The sequence below is a fragment of the Ictidomys tridecemlineatus genome, chromosome 9, assembly GCF_052094955.1.
Source record: "Ictidomys tridecemlineatus isolate mIctTri1 chromosome 9, mIctTri1.hap1, whole genome shotgun sequence".
Lineage (NCBI taxonomy): Eukaryota > Metazoa > Chordata > Mammalia > Rodentia > Sciuridae > Ictidomys > Ictidomys tridecemlineatus.
In genome coordinates this window covers 128,759,504-128,766,550 of record NC_135485.1, presented here as the reverse complement: position 1 = coordinate 128,766,550, position 7,047 = coordinate 128,759,504, and positions in this window count along the sequence as shown.

Here is a 7,047-nt window from a genome sequence, read left to right as displayed (position 1 = left end):
AACTGTGTAAGGTTTTGAACGACCAACAATAAAAAAAAAAAAAAACATAAAAAAAAAAAAAAACTATCACATTTGGTTTTCCTTTCACTTTCAAACTCATATTAAAGTTTCAGAAAAGACTTCCCCTGAGATTTCAGAAAATTATACCAAAATTTTATAGTTATTTTCAGAATGTTAAGTAGCATGAAGTTTTAAAACTGTAAAATGTAGAGGCTTAAAAAAATTAATCAATAAAAATTTTTTTTTTGGAAAAAAGGGTCTTTTGAACTCTACTCACAAAGTTAAATTTGAAAATTAGTCTTTTTAAATTAAGTATAACTGACTGTTAAAATACAGGGAAGAGTAACTTAAAAAACTTTTCAAGGGTCAAAATTTTTTTTAACGTTAAAAAATGACTTATAATCCCAATCCTCTCCAAGGTCTATTAAAGAGAACCTTATACTTTTCCTAAATCCTTGGAAAAGATACACTTAGGACAACTCTGGGTATTGGAAACTTTTCTATTAAAATGAATTTTATCTTTTTTATTACAATAGGATGAAATATTTCAAATCAACGAGGAAAGCATGGAGCTGTTTCCCCCCTCCCTTTGTTTAAAACCATGCATCATCATTAAATAGAATGAGTCATCTTGCCAGAACCAGGATCTTACGTTCAGTTTCCCAACTGTAGTTTCCCCAGTTAGCAGTGTTCAATGAATTTTTGTATGCCATTATGCAAATGTAGTCTAAGTTCATTATCTTTCTACTTATTAAATTCATCAAAAGCTGTCCAGGAACAGATTTTCTGTTTTGTCAACTACACCCACCATCTTGTTCCCAGACTTTTTTTTTTTTGTCATCAGTGTTTTCAGTCTGAGGGAAGCAAGAAATGGGAAAAATTTCATGAATTTTAAATATGTTGTAACTGTTTCAGTACAGTGTTCAAGGACGGAACAGCCGTCTGCAGTTGCTCCCAGCATATTCCAATCACAGGGCAGTGCCAGGTTAGTGCAGCTGGTTAGAATGTGGCACTAATATTTCCATAATCATTTCCCATGTGTAACAACTGGCTGCACAGAGAGGAAAAATGCCTTGATGTCACCCTGAGCTTCTGAGGTCAGCAATCTGGAAAATGTGTGCCTTTGATTACTGAGATTTGGGGATTTTCCAGTTCTTATCCTATGACTTCACTAATTTTAATTATTAATTCTTGTGGATTTTGAAGATTTTATACATGAACAATCTACAAAGACAATTTAGTAGTTTTTTTCCATAATAGGGATTAACCAGGGAGCCACGTTCCCAGCCCTCTTTTATTTCTTATTTTGAGACAGGTTCTCCCTGAATTGCTTAGGGCCTTACTAAGTTGCTGAGGCTGGCCATTCTCCTGCCTCTGCCTCCCCAGCCACTGGGATTACCGGTGTGCACCACCATGCCTGGCAGTAGGCTTTTAAAACAAACAAACAATTTTTTTTTTCCCTGCAGGGAGTACTGTGAGTACAGTTTTACTCTTTCTAATCTTCACAATTTTTATAAGTAAAAGATTTGTGAGAACCAAGTTAAATAAAAGTGGTGAGGGAAAAGACAGCTTCACTTTGTTCCCAGTCCTGGGAATAATTCACCAATAAACATGATAGTAGCTACTGGTCTTTCTCAAATTTTCATTATAAAGTGAAGTTCTCTTTAATTTCCAGTTTTGTGGTAGTTTTATCAAAAGTTGGCAAAACATGGGCTGGGGTTGGGGCTCAACGGTAGAGCACTCGCCTAGCACTTGCAAGGCTCTGGGTTTGATCCTCAGCATCACATAAAAATAAATAAAATAAAGGTATTGCATCCAACTACAGCTAAAAAATAAATATTTTTAAAAAGCCGGCAAAACATTGTTAAATGCTTATTTGTTGCATTTATTGAGAAGATCGTATGATTTTTTTTTCTCCTTAATGTGGTAAATTACATGGCTTATTAAAGTTGGGAAATCTTGCATTCTGGGATAAACCCCAATTGACTATGACCCATATTTCTTCTATATTTCAGCATTCAATTTGCTGGTATTTAGCATAGAAATTTTATATCTGTATTGAGAACATATTCCTCTGTGATTTTTTTTCTTCTTTTTCTAACGTCTTTGTCAGTTTTTCTTTGAGGGTTATACTTTCATTATCTCTCTTCTATTTCTCAAAGCATCTATATGATGGACATTATATGTTCTTTAAAGGTTTGATAGATTTCACCAGTGAAACCATTTGGTCCTAGAGTTTTCTTTGGAAAGCATTTTAAAATTATGACTTCAAATTTTGTTACAGATATGCAAGTACTCAGATTTCAACTTCATCAATCAGTTTTGGTAGATGGCTTTTCAAATGATTTATTCCTTTGTTATCAGATTTATTTGTCTAAATTTATTTATTTATAATATTCTTTTATGATTTTGATTAGGATTTTTCAGTCTTAGCATGATGGATATCTGAGATCAGCAAGTTGCTGTGGGGGTCTGTTCTGTGCACTATGGTGGTTTTCCCTGGTTTCACCCACTAGATGCTGATAGCAACCCAATTGTGACAACCAAAGTTCTCTAGGTATTGCCCAAATATTCCCAGGACAAGATACCACTGGTAAAAACCAGAGGCTCTTCTTTTAATATCTGTAAACTCTTTAGTGTTCCTCCCTTTCAGATAACTGGAGATTTGTCTCTGCTAGTTTTATAGACTGTATAGAAGCAGGATGTCCACATACTATGAATTGGACATGGTCGGTGAACCACAGTTTGCTGGTCTTTAAATCACCAATTCTTTCTTCTTTCCTAATAAAGGCATGAAGACACTATAAATTTTCCTGTAATACTTTGGTTACATTCCATAAATTCTGAAATGTCATGTTGATGGAATATTAGCCAATTAGTGTGGTTATGGAGAATATGTGTTTATCTACAGAGATAATTTGTGAGCATTAAGTATTATTCCAACAAAACGGCTTACAAATAAACTTTAGATTCTGTGAGTTGAACAATGAACAACATTAACATAATCATAATAAAATGTAGTTAGTTGCATAAATTAAATACACTCTCACAACTAGTTGTCAATTGATATAGATTCCCATAGTCTGACAGCAGTACTTTTTGCACTTCTTTCTAAGAAAGCCAATCTGCAGCAGCCAAAACATTTAGCAGGACAAGCAAATTATGATGATTTTATTGTACCTTAGTGAGTATTGATTTGCTGCCACCTGCTGGGAACCAGAAATGGGTTCCCAGCGTCCTTCAAAGGTAAAGAGCGATGACTTAGAAGTTGTAAAACTTTGCCTATCTCATTATACTGTAATAGTATGCTTAATACTATATAATACTTTTGGGTCAATCAATAATGTTAGAATAAGTGACCTGCATATAAGAAAATCTGATCAGTCTATAAAAATGAAGAATGCATTTTTTTCCAGCTAGTAGAAATAGATGGCATATTTGCATTTCCCATGAAGTGATTTACAATGAAATTCCTTAAAATAATGTGCCACACAAGTACTGATCAAGTATTTGCTGAAAGATAAGCGAAGGTAATTAACCACTTGACTGGACTCATAGAGAAACTTAGTGCTAAAGAACCTCTGTTAAGTGAAGATTAGTATGAAGTAATAATAAATTGAATGAAAATGATTGTGGTAGACAGAATAATGCCTCCCCCCAAAGACCTCCATGTTCCCTTCCTGTTGCTCAGAGTAGAACCAAGAACCATAGGGATTATTGACATTTAGTGGAGATTGCCTGATTGGACTAGGAAATTGTTTTAAGGCTAGTAATTCCTTTTATTCCATTTGCACGGAATGGCTATCCCATGCTGTTCAGTCACTGTATTTTGAGAGCAGAAAACTCATTTTCTAGTTTCACAATTTCAGATGAAAAGGATTTTATCTCAGAAACATGACCATCCATAACTTTAATTTGGAACTCTTAAGATTTAGATGAGGTGCTGTAATATATGAGAATTTGGGGGTTTGGAGGAAATGGGTGGATTTTGCATGAGAACAGACATGAATCTTGGTGGACTGGTTGGACTGTGGCAGAAAGAATGCCCCTGCCCCCAAAGATTTCCACATTGTGATCATCAGAACCTGTGAACAGGTCACCTTGCAAGGTAAAGGGGACTTTGTAGGTGTGATTAAAGTTACAGAGTTTGAGATGGGAAGATCATCCTGGTGGACCCAATTTAATGACACCAACACATAAAAGTGGAGAACCTTTGACTAATGGTACTGATTTTGAAAATGGAGAAAGAGGGACATGAACCAAGGGATGTGACTGGCTTCTACAAGTTGCAAAAGGCAAAGAAATATTCCCCCTACAACTCTAGAAAGGAACACCCTTGACTTCAGCCCCCCAAGGCCTGTGTTGGACCCCAGACCTACAGAACTGTTAAATAATACATTGTGTTCTTTTAAACCACTGCGTTAGTCAGCTTCACATCACTGTGACCAAAATACCTCTAAGGGACAACTTAGAGAAGGAAAGTTTATTTTGGCTCATGGCTTCAGAGCTTCAGTCCATGGTGGGCAAACTCCATTTCTCTGGGCTCAAGATGAGATAAAACATCATGGCAAAAAGGTGTGGTGGAGCATGACTCCACTCAGGATGGCCAGGAAGCAGAGAGCCAAGGGGAAGGGGCTGCAGGGAAAAATGAATCCTTTCAAGGCATGTGCCTAGTGACCTTCCTATCCTCCAAGCCCTACCTGCCTAAGTCACCACCCAGTTAGTCCATTCAAACTAGGATGGACTGATTAATTCATAGCCCTCAAAGTCCAGTCATTTCATCTCTGAACATTTCTGCATTAACACAGGAGTTTTTGGAGGGACACCTCATTTTTAAACCATAACAACCACATTTGTGGCAATTTTTTATGGCAGTGATAAAAAACTAATAAACTAATAATAAGAGTTGTTACCTGTTCTAGCATTATACCAAGAACTTCCCATATCTTACTTGAGAAAGAAGCTAGAACATATCTGAGTGCAATACACAATCCAACTCTAGATTATCTCCTGTCCTACCTCCTACTCTTCCCCCCTTGCTTACAGCACTCACTCTGGTCTCCTTGCTGTCTTTAAACATGCAAAGCTGCTCTTGAACCTCAATAGTTGCTGTCCCTTTTTAAAAAATAGCATGTTCTTTCCTCAGTCACAACTCACTACCATCACTTTCTTCAGGTCTCTGCTCCAATATCACTTTCTCAAAGAGGCCTTCTTTGTTCACCCTGTGTATAGTATAGGCCCAAATTTTACCTAGCACTAAACTTTAAACCCTGGCTCATTATTCTACATAGCAGTATCATTTGATATATATTTGCCTCTTTTTATTATTTCTGTGGTATTAAATCCTGGGATACACTACAAAAGAGCTACTTCCCCAGTCCTTTTTTATTTTTTTTGAGACAGGGTCGCACTAAGTTGCCCAGGCTAACCTTGAACTTGTGATTCTCCTGCTTCAGCCTCAGGAGTCACTGGGAGTATATGTATCACCACTATGCAGAACTTTGCTTATTTGACTCTGCTTTTCTCATGTCCCAAATGTAAGCTCTGTGTGAGCAGGGACTTTGTAACAGAGTCAGTGACAGCTGTATCTCCAGAATAACACAATCAACCCTTTGTATCCAAAAACTGTACCAGTACTTAATGTATACACATGCTTTCCCTTTGTCACTTGTTCCATAAACAATAGTCTTTACATTGTATTAGGTATTATAATCTAAATGGGACTTAAAGTACACAGGAACATGTGTGCAAGTTATATGCAAATTCTAGGCCATCTTATATAAGGGACTTGAGCATGTTTGGATTCTGATATCCTCAGGGTGTCCTGCAACCTGTAGAGTACCCGGCACCTCATAACCATTTAGTAAGTATTTATTGAAATGAATGGACATTTAAAAACTATAATTTGCCAACAGATTACAAAAAATTCATTACGTTAAACTTCAAAGGCAACATTCACTGCACCAAGCAGTGATTATCAAATGACATACATTAACATTTCTCTAGTTGATAAATGCCTTTAAGAATGAGGTAATTTCTCAAATGGGTGTCTATAGTTCTTGACATGAAGAATCATTTCTTAAGGTCAGATTGAAAGAAATTATACAGATGAAATTTTTACCCTTAACATAATGTTATATTAAATAATTGCTAATACAATTTGTTTCCAGCTTGTTTTTAAAAATTTCAAACTTTATAGAACTATGAGTTAAAAGAACACATATTTATTAGTAACTTGAACAACCACTTGTTAATACAATGCTGTATTTTATCTCCCCACATGCTTTTTTTTGGTCTAGATTATCTGAAAGAAATTTGCAGACATTTTGATTTCAGTCCTAAAATGTATTTGAATGTACATCTCCTGAAAACAAAAGAATTATTTAAAAATCATGACCAATATTATTCCTTACAAATTTGTCAATAATATATGATGCTTTATGTTCAAAATTTTAAAATCCTTAACTCTACCCAGGATAGTTTACAGTTGCCTTAAATATAGATTTGTCCCCTTTGCTGTGTTGTTCCTTGTCTTTCATTATATTGACATTATTGGAAAATCCAAACGGATCACATTTTAAATTCACCTGAAATGTTTCCTCAGGATGAGATCTGACTAAACATTCAGGGAAGCATGCTACAAAGATGTACTTCTCAGTCACAAAACACAGGTTCATGTTTTCTCCAATATTGGAGATGCTAGCATTTTTTTTTCCTGAAGCGTCTACTAACTTTTTGCAAAGGAATAACTTTCCATGAAATAATTTCAGGAACGCCTGAATAATTTTAAAAAGCAACATGCACTAGTGTTTCATTAATCTGTAGAATAAAAAGGAGTTTAGGATTAAAAACTCAGTTTTTAAATTAACAAACTTCCTCATTTACTAAGACAATGCAAACGTATCTTTTATAAAACTTAAGGCTTTATCAATAAAAGAAAAAAAATGATCAAGCTCAAGCTTAAAGAAACAAAATTGTCCTGTCCTGATTATATTTGTGTTCAGTAGCCGACCTTTGAAGTCTGACCCCTTCCACAGTCTCTCCGCT